This window comes from Ornithorhynchus anatinus, chromosome 2, assembly GCF_004115215.2.
Source record: "Ornithorhynchus anatinus isolate Pmale09 chromosome 2, mOrnAna1.pri.v4, whole genome shotgun sequence".
Lineage (NCBI taxonomy): Eukaryota > Metazoa > Chordata > Mammalia > Monotremata > Ornithorhynchidae > Ornithorhynchus > Ornithorhynchus anatinus.
This window is the reverse complement of record NC_041729.1, coordinates 47,526,925-47,542,880: the sequence shown is the minus strand read 5'-3', so window position 1 is coordinate 47,542,880 and position 15,956 is coordinate 47,526,925.

Genomic DNA, 15,956 nt, shown 5'->3' with positions numbered 1-15,956 from the left:
CAGTGCCCTGACTGATCCGAAACTTTCGCTGCACATTTTTGGGGGTTCTTTCATTCCACCCACAACAGAGTTGCACCTGCTAAACTTCTTTCTTTTCCTCTTTGTCTGTGTTCCTCATCAGAATAATAACTACCAGGTCTCTCCCCTTGGGATGATACGATTTATAGGTCTTTTGCCTGCCTATGAATTTAAATGAAAATTTTCCATATCTGTGTATTCCCAGCAGGAACAATCTGCAATCTTATTACATTTTTCTAGCCTAGAGTTTTGCTTTGTGGGGAACCTCTTCTAATGTATTTTTCTCTCTCTCAAGAGGATGTTTTTCCTTTTTAAAGTATCTAAAGAAGGGTTGGATTTTTGCAGCCTCTTTGGGGGGAATGTTAAATGTGGGGAACCCGGGAACAGGACACATCTCCCTTTTTTTGAAAGCAGAGGTGGACAGGTAGAAAGCCTAAGGGCTGGACATTGATCTGCCCCTCATAAAACAAACAGTGATGATTTTCCATCTAAATTCACTTTCAGGGAAGGTGTAGCATTGAAGGTTCTATTTCCTTTATTTCCAGTAAGTTCCTTGTGGTCAGGTAAGGTGTCTTCTGACTCTTTTGCATTAGTACACTTAATACAGTGTTCTGCATACACTGTGTGTTTAATAAATACCACTGATTCATTAACTGATTAATTGGAGTTAGAGAGTAACATAGAATTCTGTTTGCTAGGCATGGCGAGAAGCAGCATGTCCTAGCCACGGGCCTGAGAGTCAGAAGGTAGTGGGTTCTGGAATTAGATCCGTCCCAGTCAGGACAGTCAGGAAGCAGTCAGGACAACAGCAACCAAGCAATGCTCCTCGTGTCACACCCAAGTGACTAGAGCTTGGGCCTGAGAGTCAGGAGGTCCTGGGTTTTAATTCCATCAGCGCCACTTTTCTGCTGTGTGACCTTGGGCAAATGACTTCATTTCTCTGTGCCTCAGTTACTTCAACTACAAAATGGGGATCGAGACTGGGACCCCCCTGTGGGACAGGGACTGTATCCAACCTGATTACCCTGCATCTACTCCTGTGCTTCGTTTAGTGCCTGGCACTTAGTAAGCGCTTGACAAATACCACAATTATTCCCCAGAAAGGAAATGGGGGGAGAATGAAGGAGGCATAAAAGAAGGACAGATGATGACAGACAACCAAAAAAGAGTTCTATGGTGAGCTGAAATGGGGTAACTGGACAGGGTGGACCGAAAAAGCACTTTCAAAGTATGATGAAGCAAAAACTCGAATAAGGTGGCTTAGTTCTAGGCCACTGAGAGTCGGCAGAGCAGACGAGAAGACAGCCTGGTCAAAAAGGGTGATCGATCCCTTAAAGCAGAGCTTCTGGAAGATCATGACATTGAAAAGAAAAGAAAATACAGCACTAGGAGCTGTGGGTAATAAATACAGTGACAGAGATAAAGGCAAAAAGACAGTCGTGTAGCCAGGACTGTCGATTCTCCATCGGTCTTCTCGGCCACATGCGTTGCACGGATAAAACTCTCACTGTCAGAAGCATCATTTCCAAACCAAGACACACATATACACATGTGCATACTAGCTATTATAGCTAGCTGTGGCTAGATTTTCAAAGGGGTTACAACCTGTAACTGTGGTATAGACAGGGAACGTGTCTACCGACTCCATTGAGATGCAGTGTGGCTCAGTGGAGAGAGCCCAGGCTTGGGAGTCAGAGGTTCTAATCCCGGCTCCGCCACTTGTCAGCTGCGTGACCTTGGGCAGGTCACTTAACTTCTCGGTGCCTCAGTTACCTCATCTGGAAAATGGGGATGAAGACTGTGAGCCCTATGTGGCTGGGTTGGAAACCTGCATATCTGCCTGTATATGTGGATGATGTATGTGTGCACGTGTTTGCGTATATATCAGTAGTATTTATTGAGCACATAATAATAATAGTAATAATAATAATGGCATTTGTTAAATGCTTATTGCCAAATCTACCCCAGTGCTTAGAACAGTTCGTGGCACATAGTAAGCGCTTAACAAATACCAACATTATTATATCATACTCTCCCAAGGGCTTAGTGCAGTGATCTGCTCACATTAAGCTCTGGGTGAGGGTCACACTGTGGCCCTGCAGGTGGGGGGCTACTGCTGTACTGGGAGGGCTTACTGTGCTGGGTTTTCTGGGAGGGACAGAAGAAGGACAAACAGTCTCCGTTCTTAAATGGGGCTGCTGGTCTGATGGGAGGCAGGTGACTCTCTCTCTGTCTCTCTGTCTCTCTCCATCTCTGTCTCTGTCTCTCTCCTTCCACCCCCCACTCCCTTCCATCCTCCCCCCCACCCCACCCCCACCCCCACCAGAGGCTGTGGCATAGTGAATAGAGCCCAGACCTGGGAGTCAGAAGGTCATGGGTTATAATCCCAGCTCCACCATTTGTCTGCTGACTATGGGCAAGTCGCTTCACTTCTCTCCGCCTCAGTTACCTCATCTGGAAAATGGGGGTTGAGGCTCTGAGCCTCATGTGGGATGGAGACTGAGTCCAACCCGATTTACTTGCATCCACCCCAGCGCTTAGAACAGTGTTTGGCATTTAACAAATAACATTATTATTATTACTATTATTATGTGCACGATAAATACTATTGAGTGATATATACACAAACACATGCACACATACATCGTCCACATATAATAATAATAATGTTGGTATTTGTTAAACGCTTACTATTGCAGAGCACCGTTCTAAGCGCTGGGGTAGATACAGGGTCATCAGGTTGTCCCACGTGGGGCTCACAGTTTTAATCCCCATTTTACAGGTGAGGGAACTGAGGCACAGAGAAGTGAAGTGACTTGCCCACAGTCACACAGCTGACAAGGGGCAGATCCGGGATTCGAACCCATGACCTCTGACTCCCAAGCCCGGGCTCTTTCCACTGAGCCACGCTGCTTCTCTGTAACATAGGTCTATATACAGGTTTCCACTTATTTAGGTACACAGACACATAGACATATGTGTATGTGTGCATGTGTACTGAATATACAGATAAGAGCACTTCCTGAAATAATAGTAATTGTGAAATTTGTGAAGCGCTTATTATGCATCAACCACTGCACTAAGCACTGGGGCAGATACAAGATAATCAGCAGCCACATCTAAAAAGAGGGAGAACAGGTATGAAATCCCCATTTTGCAGATGAGGGAACTGAAGCATAGAGAATTGAAGTGATTTGCCCAAGGTCAAACAGTAGACAGGTGGCTGAATCGGGATTGCAACCGAGGTCCTCTGACTCCCAGGACTGGGCTCTTTCCACAAGGCCATGATGTTTCAAAGATCTTTCACCTTCTTTCCCAACTAGGGGACGAATGGCAAATTGTAGTGATTTTGAACGTGCACTGAAGACTAATGAAAGAACTTAAATTCATATTCCAGCCTCATGAACTACCCCTGATTCTCTCCTTAATTGACTTGGGCCCCAGGATTGAGGGATATGTGTCTTAGTACTTAATCTGGTTGGGGGATATGCAGTCTCCTCTGGGGTGGAGTTGGGGAAGGGATAAGGGAATGGATACCCGGCGGAGAGGAACAATGCCCACCAGTCAAGAGTGGAAGGGAGAGTGAGAGAGTAAAATGGGGATTAAGACTGCGAGCCCCACGTGGGACATGACTGTGTCAGCCTGATTAACTTGTGTCTACCCTAGTGCTTAGAAGAGTGCCTGGCACATAGTAAGCACTTAACAAATACCATTATATTAAAAAAAAAATCACCTAGACAATGAAGGGAGAGGAAAAATTTAGGTAGCCTGCAGGCATTGACACAGATTATAATGACATTGATACCACTGATACATTGTTGGAGGGGAGGGTGGGTTTGTTTTTTTTTATTTTATCTTTTTGCCTTTGAATCCCCCAAGGCTCTTTCAAGATGTGTTTTTCCTGGCTCTGACACATATATTCGTTTCTGGAGATATTTTTATTAGGCGCCCTAATATATTTCCGGCTAAAAATCTTTAGGCTCTGACAAGCTTTCTGAAGACAGCTTCCTGAGCTTGGAGAGAGATTTTCAAAGCGACTTTGTTTACCAAATACAAACCCTTTCCTGGCTCCCTTCCACCTACACGCTTCTGAGGATTCCCCCGGGGCTATCCCGTGGCATTTGGTTTTCTCACCTGGTGCTTCCGGGAGAATCTGGGGGCTTGGAAACCTGGGCCGTGGTGGGGAGCGACAGCGGTGCAGAGCAAAGAGGCAACAGCCAGGGCAGTCTTGTGAGGTTGGCCTGGTGCCTGTAGAATAGCGAGAGGAAGTGGTCAATGCTGCCAGATCTAATAAAAAAAAACCAACAAAACAAAAACAATCTGCTGCTGTGCAGAGCAGAAATGATTTGGTTTCAAAACGAAGGGAAACGTGGTAGGCCGCATAATTCCGTGGCCTCCTTATCCCTTCTCTGCTCCAATTCTGTCTCCCTGGCACACCTGCTCCTTGGTATTAAACCCTTGGCCTCCCAGAAGACCTTTTTCCTAAAGGGAGAAGGAGCAAAGAAGCAGTGCAGCCTAATGGGAAGAGCAAGACCCTGGGAATCAGAAGCTGGGGTCTAATCCTGGCTCCTCCACTTGTCCGCTGTGTGACTTTGGGCAAGTCACTTCACTTCTCTGTGCCTCCGTTACCTCCTCCGTAAAATGGGGATTAAGATTGTGAGCCCCAAGCGGGAGAGGGACTGTGTCCAACCCAATTTATTTGCATCTACCCCAGGGCTTAGAACAGTGCCTGGAACATACTAAGCCCTTAACAAAAACCACAATTATTATTACTGACAACAATGGGGGTGTTTTCTTCCTGTCTCTCCCAGGGTGTTGTGAGTTGAGCAGAGCACCGCATGGGTGCCTGTAAGGGCAGCTGCGTTAAGCGAATAATTGAAAGAGAAGCTGCTGCCATCATAGGCTGTCCAGGGTAACTCCTGACTGGGATGGCATCATGGCCAGGCCTTATTATCCTACTCACATCCTACCTCTGGCCTGGAGCACCCTCCCTCCTCACATCAGACAGACAATTACTCTCCCCTATTTCAAAGCCTTATTGAAGGTTCATCTCCTCCAAAAGGCCTTCCCTGACTAATCCCTCTTTTTCTTGTCTTTCAGTCCCTTCTGAGTCGCCCTGACTTGCTCCCTTTATTCATCCCCCCTCCCAGCCCTTATGTATACATCTGTAATTTATTTATTTATATTGTCTGTCTCCCCTTCTAAGCTCATTGTGGGCAGGGAGTGCCTCTGCTATATTGTTATATTGTACTCTCCCAAGCACTTAGTACAGTGCTCTGCGCTCAAAAAATATGACTGACTGCCTCCTTTCTCCCTCCCAGGCCTGGCCAGTCCCTCCCAACTGGCCTTTGATTCCCCAGTGATGTGGTTGCCTGGAATGGCAAGTTGCAGGAGCACATTGGTGTCGAGGCAGTATTGTACCCTGTCCCGTTCGCTGGATACGCAGGCATGGGGCAGTTATGGGTTGGTGGTCTGTGAGCATAGGATGGGAACAGCACAAAATAGAGTTCCCACTTTGAGCTCTCTGACGCCAACGTCTTACAGACAACCAAGCAGATGCATTCACCTGGGCTGCAGCTCTTCCCACTGATGGAGAGTATTCCCAGTAAGGGCTTGGCCCGGATTAATGGGACAATTTTTTTTTTAAAAAGTATTTGTTGAGCACTTACTTTGTGCCAGGCAATCTTCTAAGTGCTGGAGAATCCAACTGGTCATAGTCCCTGTCCTACATGGGGCTCACAGTCTTAATTCCCATTTTACAGATGAGGTAACTGAGGCCCAGAGAACTGAAGTGACTTGCCCAAGGTCACACAGCAGACAAGTGGAAGAACCGGGATTAGAACCAAGATCCTTCTGACTCCGGGTCTGGGCTATAACCACTAGTCCACGCTGCTCCTCTAGAGTTCCCTGCTTCAGAAGAACACATTACAGGAAGAGCTCCTGCCAAGATTTACCCACTGCCCAAGCTGCCCGGCAAGATCGGAAGTGCCCATTTCACACCGTATCTGAGGGCAGCAGGTGCTTAGGGTCTGTTCTTCCTCTGCCTGCCCCAGGTGCCCCAGTGCCCCTGGGGCACAACATCCTGGGCCGGGGGACCTGGGAAGAGGAAGACAACGCTCGGTCCTGAAAAGACGGTGGGAACTTTTTAAATAATCAAAGGCAGCCGGTTTTTAAGAACCAGTTCGCTTAAGATTCCTTTTCAAAGAGGAGTCAGACATCCAAGGATGCACCAGAGAGCATGAGGGAACCTATTAGCTGAGTTTTAAACATTCACAAACCAGAGTCCCTGAGTGACTTGAGAGCTGCTTTAGATTTTCTTCTGGGAGGCGAGGAGGGTGTGAAACAATAGACAAGCCTTCACCGGCCTCCAGACTCTGCCTGAGCCCTGAAATCAAACTGTGTCCACCGACTATGTGGTGGGCAGGTGTCCGGACTCTATGGTGGGCAGGGAGGCATCCGGACTCTATAGTGGGCAGGAAGATATCCAGGCTCCTGGCTCAAGAGCTCCAGGTCTCAGCCCCGAGCATGACAGGCTTCTGGGTCTGAGGTGGCCGGGAAATGTCCTTCCGCTTCAAAGAGACCTTCCTGGACTTGCGTGTCAACTGATTGAGTCACCATCTGATTTCCTGGAGTCAGATCTGGGGTGATTCAGAAAGGGGTCCTGGAAAAGGGAACTGTTGGAAGAAAATATTCAAAATCCAAACGAAAGAAAAGAAAAATAAGCCAGGTGTATACAGAGGCAGAGCAACAGGACCAACAGTAGCAAAAGTAAAATCCCTCATCTAAATTCCCTACTCCTCTAAACTCTATTCTTTCCCCTATGACTGCCCAGGTCATCTTCTCCCTCATTATTATTATTATTAGATATAATAATAATAATAAACACTATGTGCCAAGCACCATACTAAGTGCTGGGTTAGATACAAGTGAATCAGATTAGTCACAGTCCCTGTCACACATGGGGCTCAGAGTCTAAATAGGAGGGAGTAGGATTTAATGCCCATTTTATAGTCTATTACAAATCCATTTTATAGATGAACTGAGGCACAAAGAAGTTAAGTGACCTGCCCAAAGCCACACAGCAGGTAAATAACAGAGCTGGAATTAGAATCCAAGTTCTCTGGATCCCAGGCCTGCTCTCTTTCCACTAGACCACACTGCTTCTTTCACCAAACCTTCTTATCCTAGCTGTTCATCAATTAATCAATCAATCGATTGTATTTATTGAGCACTTACTGTATGCAGAGCACTGTACTAAGAGAGTAAAATATAACAATATAATAGACTATAACAATATAACAGACACATTCCCTCAAAACAATCGCAAATGCCTGATGGTTCATTCCTTCCAAGAAACGTGTCTGTGCAGTGACATAGCCCAAAGCCTGGAGGGGTTGAGAGAGAAGCCAGGGAACTGAAAAGTCCACAAAATAGACAATGAGCTCCTCCATGAAAACACGTACCTCCAATTTAAGACAGGTGACCTACAGACGGGGCTCTAGGCATTAGAGTAAACTCCACCCCACCTGCTTGGTAGACTAAGACTCGAAGATGCTCTTTAAAAGAAATTTAAAGCACCCATTTTTACAGCATCCTTGAAAAATCTGATTTGCAAGTAACACCCAGACTCTCAGAGCATTGTATCCTTAATAAAAGATTTTTTGTGTAAAATTTGGGATGTAGCTGTAGCACATGATCTCTGGAGGAGCAGAGGGAGCTGGATTCTAATTCCGACTGCACCATTTCCCTGTTGTATGACCTTGGAAGAGTCATTTAACATCTCTGTGCCTCAGTTATCTCATCTGTTCAATATCCGTTCCCCCTCTTACTTAGATTGTGAGTTCTGTGTGGGACAAGGAGTGTGACTGACCTGATTATCTGGTATGTTCCCCAGTGCTTAGGAAAGTGTTTGGCACAAAGAAAGTGCTAAACAAATACCACGGTTATTATTATTATTCTGGCTTGGGTTGGGGGAGGGGTTTTCTTAAGCCCAACCTTAAAAAAAAACCTTTTTCAGGCTACACTGTGAACTCATACTCTATTTAGATTTAGAGGTACCGATAGGATTGAAAAATCTTGAATTTACGTAGACATCTTCCGTTCCTTGGAATGTGATGTCACCCAGAAAAGTCGCCCTGACTCGGAGCTTCCAAGCTGGACCGATCCCCTGCTGACAGGGGTGAGGCCAAAAATCTTAGCTTAGAAACTCACATCCCGTTCCCGGCCTGGCACACCCTGGAGTCGGGGTGGGGGGCATAGAAACTATCTGACCTGCATTGTGGGCTGATGTCAAATGTCCTAAGAAACTGGCTCCAGGAGGGACCATAGGAAAGCTCCACAAAATACAAACCCTCCGAGACAGACACCCGGGGACGCACCAGACGGGAACGCCCGCCCAGCTCCATTTTATCCTTGAGTGGATAAAATCACTCCTAATCCAGTCAATAGGAACCCCCAAGAACAAATGAAGTCATTCGGTCAGACAGTCAATCATATTTATTGTGCATTTACTGGGTGCAGGGTACTGTACTAAGTGCATGGGAGAATACAATATAACAATATTACAGACACATTCCCTGCCCACGGTGAGTCTACAGTCTAGAGGTAGCAACGATAATAAGCAAGTCTTGTCTTGTGCCGTCGAGTCGTCTTCAACCCATAGCGACGTCACGGACACGTCTCAGCATGGCTCAGTGGAAAGAGTTGGGAGGTCATGGGTTCGAATCCCGGCTCTGCCACTTGTCAGCTGTGTGATTGTGGGTAAGTCACTTAACTTCTCTGGGCCTCAGTTACCTCATCTGTAAAATGGGGATGAAGACTGTGAGCCTCACGTGGGACAACCTGACAAGCCTGTATCTACCCCAGCGCTTAGAACAGTGCTCTGCACATAGCAAGCGCTTAACAAATACCCACATTATTTATTATTATATTTACAGAAGTGCTGTGGGGCTGGGGTGAGTGTCAAAGTAGTTAAGAGGTACACAGCCAAGTGCATATAAGTGACTCAAAGGTGAGGGCACATAAGGAAAGACCTCTTGGAGGAGATGGAATTTTTAAGAGAATTTTAGTGATGAATGGTTGGCTATGAAGGTGGAAGGAGCTCCAGGCCAGAGGGATGATATGGGCAAGGGTTTTTTTTTGTAATAAAAGTATTTGTTAAGTGTTTTTTCTGTGCCAGGCACTGTGCTAAGCCCTGGGGAAAGTACAAATTAATCAGGTTGGACATAGTCCATGTCCCACATGGGACTCACAGTCTTAATCTCCATTTTACAGTTGAAGTGACTGAGACACAGAGAAGTTAAGTGTCTTGCTCAAGGTCACACAGCAGACAAGAGGTGGAACCGGGATTAGAACCCAGATCCCTCTGCCTTCCAGGCCCATACTCTGTCCACTAGGACATACTGCTTCTCTGGTGGCAGGATAGACGAGATGAAGGTAGTGTGTGCAGGTTGGCACTAGAGGAGCAAAGTGTGTGTGCTGGGTTTTAGTAATCCTTTTCATTTTTCTTTTTTCTCCCACTGTTTGTAAATCGATTTAGTCTGTCCAACGTATTAGATTTTAAGCTCCTGAGTAGCCATGATTTCGCGTCTGTCATATTTTCCCAAGTACGTGGTACAGTGATTCACACTCAGTAGTTGCTCACTACATACCACTGATGATGATGATGACCAGATCACCTTTCTCCCCCCTTTCAAAACCTTCCTAAAATCAGATCTCCTCCAAAAAGCCTTCCCAGACTAAGGCATTTATTCTCCCCCTCTTCTCTGAGTCAACAATGAACTTGGCTGTGTACCTCTAAGCACCGTGTTACTCCCCCCAGCTCCACAATACGGGAAGCAGTATAGCCTACGGGATAGAGCACAAGCCCGGGAGTCAGAAAGAAATGGGTTCTAATTCTGGCTCTGCTACTTGTCAGCTGCGTGATCTCGGGCAAGTGGCTTAACTTCTCTGGGCCTAAATTCCCTCATCTGTAAAACTGGGATTAAGACTGTAAACTCCCATGGGAGGTGGACTGTGACCAACCTGATTAGCTCATCTCTATTCCAGCACTTAGTACAGTGTCTGGCACATAGTAAACACTTAACAGATAGCTTTTAAAAAATGCTTATGCCTAATTTATTTTAATGTCTTTCTCCACCTGGAGATTGTAAAATTCTTGTGGGCAAGGATTGTGTCTACCAACTCTGTTGTATCGTACTCTCCCAAGCACCAAGCACAGCCGGAGAAGCAGCGTGGCTCAGTGGAAAGAGCCTGGGCTTCGGAGTCAGAGGTCATGAGTTCGACTCCCGGATCTGCCACTTGGCAGCTGTGTGACTGTGGGCAAGTCACTTCACTTCTCTGTGCCTCAGTTCCCTCATCTGTAAAATGGGGATTAAAAGTGTGTGAGCCCCACAAACCTAATTACCCTGTATCTCCCCCAGCGCTTAGAACAGTGCTCGGCACCTAGTAAGCGCTTAACAAATACCAACATTATTATTACAGTGCTCTGCACACAGTAAGTGCTCAGTAATTACCATTGATTGATTGATGGGGATGTAACTCTTGTGACTCTTGTCACCCCATGGCTGCCCTAACCGAACCTCTAGACTGTAAGCTCATTGTGGGCAGGGAGTGTGTCTGTTTATTGTTCTATTGTACTCTCCCAAGCGCTTAGTACAGTGCTCTGCACAAAGTGCTCAATAAATGCGATTGAATGAACTAATCTCTTCAGTTGCACACAGCCTAAGTGCACTATAGACTTTGCTTATTTATTTAATCTCTGCTATTCCTTTATCTCAATTTTCATAGTGTACTTACCCTTTATTCATTCAAAGTATTTATTGAGCACTTATTATGTAGCTTGGATATTACCTAAGTGCACTAGAAAACTTTGCTTATTTATCAATTTGGTATTTGTTCCTTTGTCCACCCTTTCTGCCTCACCTCTCTAAACATGCGTGACACTTTTTATGATTTTAGCATTTTATTTACCTGAGTCCCTACCGCCCATAGAAGAAGCAGCGTGGCTCAGTGGAAAGAGCACGGGCTTTGGAGTCAGGGCTCATGAGTTCGAATCCCAGCTCTGCCTCTTGTCGGCTGTGTGACTGTGGGCAAGTCACTTCACTTCTCTGCGCCTCAGTTCCCTCATCTGTAAAATGGGGATTAAGACTGTGAGCCCCACGTGGGACAACCTGATTCCCCTATGTCTACCCCAGCGCTTAGAACAGTGCTCGGCACATAGTAAGCGCTTAACAAATACCAACATTATTATTTCCTCGGAAAAACGGAAGACCGATATTTGAATCCCAACTCTGACGTATTGGCTGGGTGACCTTGGGCAAGTCACTTAAACTCCTCTGGGCTTCGGTTTTTCCATCCCCTTTACTCAGGATCAAGAAGAAACACGTTGAACTCTTTGTCCAGAGATACTTTTCCATCTGACTTGCCCCCAGGAGTAGAGGCAGAAAAGCCGCAAGAGAGGGCTAAGGACTAACGCTGGGCCTTCCAGCAGTGGGGTTCTGGACCAATGGGGATGATCATTTTCTGGATGGAGCCCAAGTCCAGGTGAGTGGGAGGTAGGGTGTGAAATGCTGCACATAGTAAGCGCTCAATAAATACTATTGAATGAAAATGACTCACTAAAAGGGATTGCTGCACTAAGTTTATTTAAGAAGGAAACAAAAACTGCTGCTTGCCGGGAAAATCCAGTGTGAGGATTGAATTTTTTCATAAAGCTAGCCTTTTACTGTCCCGTCACCAGTCCTCCCAGGCAGCTGAGGATATTTTAATAGTCAATAGAAGCGAGGCAAGACATCTCCCGCCACTCTCACCCGTATCCAGTTGGTAGAAAGTTGCTATCTTGTCCACTCCTTTCCAAACCTTACAGCAGCCAGGGCCTGCTTTTCCTTTTTTTCTTATTTAAACTTCCTCATTGAAGCACAGAATTCGAGAAGGACCCGGCCCAATCACCCCAGGCTGTGGGGAGAGTTGGAGATCTACAGTTGTGATTTCTGCTCCCTTTCCAACGAATCTCTAAGCCTCTTGTCTGTTGTTTCAGTTTGATCCCTGGCTGATGGATTTACGGAATGTAACTTCCTGCATTCAAAACTTTCTTGCCAGCAAATGGGAGAGGAAATGAATCATGCTTTTATTTCTGTAGCAGAGGTCTGTCGTTCCGCTTCTCATTCACAATGTCCTGGATCCTATTTGAATGAATATCAATCTCTCTATCCATCTACCTCTCTTCCCCCTCCCTTCAAGGAACTCCCATTTGGGCTTTTGGAAAGAGGGTGTTAAAACCCCACAATAATAATAATAACATTTTTATAGCACTAGGAGGCACACAGTAACGTGCCAAGTTCTGTGCTAAATGCTGGGTAAATAGAGTATAATCAGATCAGAAAGAGACCCTTTCTCCCAAGGAGCTCACCGTTTAAGGGGTAGGGAGAACAAGCATTTAATGCCCAATTTACAGATGAAGAAACTGAGGCTCCGAGAAGTTAAGTAACCTGTCCTAGGCCACACAGCAGGCAAGCTTAGAATCCCATTTTCTGACTCTGGCCTCTGCTCTATCCACCAGGCCATGTTGCTTCTCAGTCCCATGCAGGCTCACTGATGGAAGTCCACCTATTTGCCAGGTGTTTCCTTGAGGTAATTAGAGCTGTCCCAGACCACCCCCCATTCCATCTCTGCTAGAACCAAGCAACAACTGCATTTTAACTCTAATGGTTCTATTTGACGTCTTCATCGGGCAACCAGGAGTGCACTGAGGGTGCTTTATCTGACAGTTTGGAAAGGAGGAAGCTCGCCACCCAAATCAGGCAGATTCTGACTCCTAGTCATTTCTCCAAAAAAAACTTCTGCAAATAAATCACAAATACTTCCCCAGAAGCAGAACAAGTCATTCAACTACTTAAATGGTGCAAAATATTACAAGAGAGTCCCAAGTTGGTTGTTTCTAACCCCACAACCGATGTGTTTTCATTGTATTTTAACCTAATACCTCACTTTTATTTTTAATAATAATAACAGTAGATTCCAGAGGCTCAACCTTTGTCATGTAGTCCTGGACACGCTAGATTTTATATCAATAAAATTAAAATACTCCAGCACTTTTAAGTCTGACACTGGCATTTTTTTTTTAAGTTGGGTGCTTTTTCCCCTCCTGCAGACCAGGGGTGAAGGAGAGGAAATGGGCATGAAATACTCATGAACCTGCTCCTTTGAAATGGGACTGCATAGAAAATCTCTAAGGTAGGCAGCCTAAGAGACATGCAGTTTGTGTTTTCCCCAACTCTTGGGATTTTAGAGCTTTTAGGGAGAATGTGGTCCCAATGCCAAGTTTCACAATGACTTGTAGGCCATTTTTAATTAGGTTTCTATTTCTGAGGGCCGAGGGAAGAGGCAATCCCATGTTGAACTAGATTCCTCCTCCATCAGGCTATTTTATTTCACCACCCGACCTTTATTTTTTTCCAGATCCCTGCCTTGGTGAGGCTCTCTTCCAAGGACCACCAAGACCCGGAAGCTGATTGACACCCCTCCCCTCATTTTTAGGAAATAAGCAGGGAGCTATGGTGCGGGGGGGGGGGAGTGGGAGGCAAGGGAGATTATGAGCCCAGTCCCGAAACAACAAGCATTCCTAGCGCCAAAGCAGGAGAGCTGTTTCTAAAGGCTCCTCTGTTCCGCTCTAGGACAGGAAGTGAAGTGTCCAGGCTCCCAGAAAAGTCTGCTGATGTTTATTCCTTGATGTTGAGTTACGGCTAGGCCGGGGATGAATAATTTTGGCATTTACTTCCGGAAGTCTTTCCGCCACACTGATGTCATTCTCCTCCAGGCTGTGCTGTTCCGGAGTGTATTACCAGAGCCGCTAGAGAAGGCTCCGGAGATCGGAGAGGTCCAGGGCAGGGCCGAAGCTGGAAATCCCGGGATGCCACTAGAAGTTTAACAGGCAGCCTGCAAATCCAGGGCCATAATCTGACTTTACTTATCGTTTCGGTCACCAGCCTTTTGACACACATGACTTAGCTCTTTTAGAGCTGAGAATTTCTTCTCTTCCCTGAAGAGTGAAAAAGTCAGCTGAAAAATTGGCAGCCAAAGAATACCGTGGAGGGAAACCTGCTTACAGTCCAATAAGGTAGACAAAAATAACAACCACCAAGGATATTTAGAAAGCTATCTCTTCCAGAAACTCCAAGGGCTTCATGGATACTCGAGGATTAATCACCCCATCCTGTGACGTTAGAGACGGTCAGGCATTATCACCCCCGTTTTAGAGGAGAAGATTGAGGCTCGAAAAACCTGGGTGACCTGCTTAAAATCACACAGCACACTGGTGTCCTGACTCCCAAACCAGGGCTCATTTGACCAAACTTGCCAACACTTAGAAAAGTTACAAAGACCCTCCGCCTATCTTTTGTTTTCCTCAATCCAGGAAAAACAAAATGAGTCATATTGGATAGATACATTAAGCCTGCCCCCTCAGGCAAATCTAACTTGCATGACTGGTGTTTAACCAGCAAATGACTGCTAGTCTTATGGGCCTTGCTTTCAATATAAGCCCCAAATTTCCCTTGGGGTGAATAGGCTTTGAACTCACTCTTTCCTGGACCCCAGGCATGTGTGACTTCTTTATTCCAGGTATCTTTTCCTTTAGCAAACATTTGCCACCCAGAGAAAATAGGAAGCCTCAAGGAGATTTCTCCTCCAATGGTGAGGAGTTTTTGTCTGACACGGAGGTGGATAGGCAACCACTGGAGATTTTTGAGGAGGCGGGTGACAGCCTGAACGTGGGCCAGATCACCTAAATCCTTTCCCATCTTAGACTGTGAGCCCCACGTGGGATGAGGACTGTATCTGATCTGATTGTACTGTATCTACCCCAGCCCCTGGGACATAATAAGCGTTTTTAAAAATGCTACAGTGATTATTATCATTACTCAAGTAAGACTTAATGAGAGACGCAAACTGGTTTAAGAAGACTTTCATTCCACAAATTCACTGGAGGCCAGAGCTTTCAAAATGACTATTTATTAATAGAGTGAGATATTAAAAGCCATTTTAAAGTCATCTTTTTCCTAATAAAAAGTGCAAATTTTTTGGACCTCAGATAGAAAATGAAGGCCAGATTTCAGCTGTTTTTAAACCTACCAAAATATTCAGCATGAAAACATTTTTTTCCCCACCAATAGCCAACTGAACGACATGTTCAGTGAACTCTGATCCTGATTATCAACTAATCAGGATACCATGAAAGTTTGTTTCCAATGAACAGAAAGTAAAATTCACTTTGTGTCATAATGCAATATTTTCAAAAGTAGGAATGTTTTAAGATTTAAGGCATCATTACAAAAACAAAAAGTACACTGAAAGACATACCTCAGCCACTGATTTTTAGGAAGAGAGATATGACTACCTTAATTGATTCTGTTGAAATCTGTAATCTTCCTTTTCTATGGCTAATGGAGCATCATAGCCACCCCTTACTGACACTTTGTGCCTGTAACAATATGCTATGGAGTCATAAAAATAAACAGTGCCCAAGTAGCAGACATGTTTTTTAAAAAGAACCAAAATGATGATGTGAATGCAGCATTTTCACTTTGAAAATGTATTTGCAAACAATAGACTATACCACTCCTATCAACACCTTGTAAAATAATGATTTTTTAAAAACTCCTTTCCTGGGAGGTAGGAGAGTATTATTCCCCTTACTTTAAGGACGGAGCGACTGAAGCAAAAAAGCAAAGCCTCGAGGCCGTCAAGAGGCTCACTCTGATAGAACATTCGCAGCTCTTGGGCGACAGCCACTGAGAGGGGGAACTCGGCTGGATGTAAACAAGGCACTTTGGGAGCTGCATTCTCTCCTCTAGGCTACTACACAGTATTTGCAAATAAATTCCTGCTTCAGCGTACCTAGTGGCCTGGAAGAATCAATGCAACCACGCAAATTAGCACAG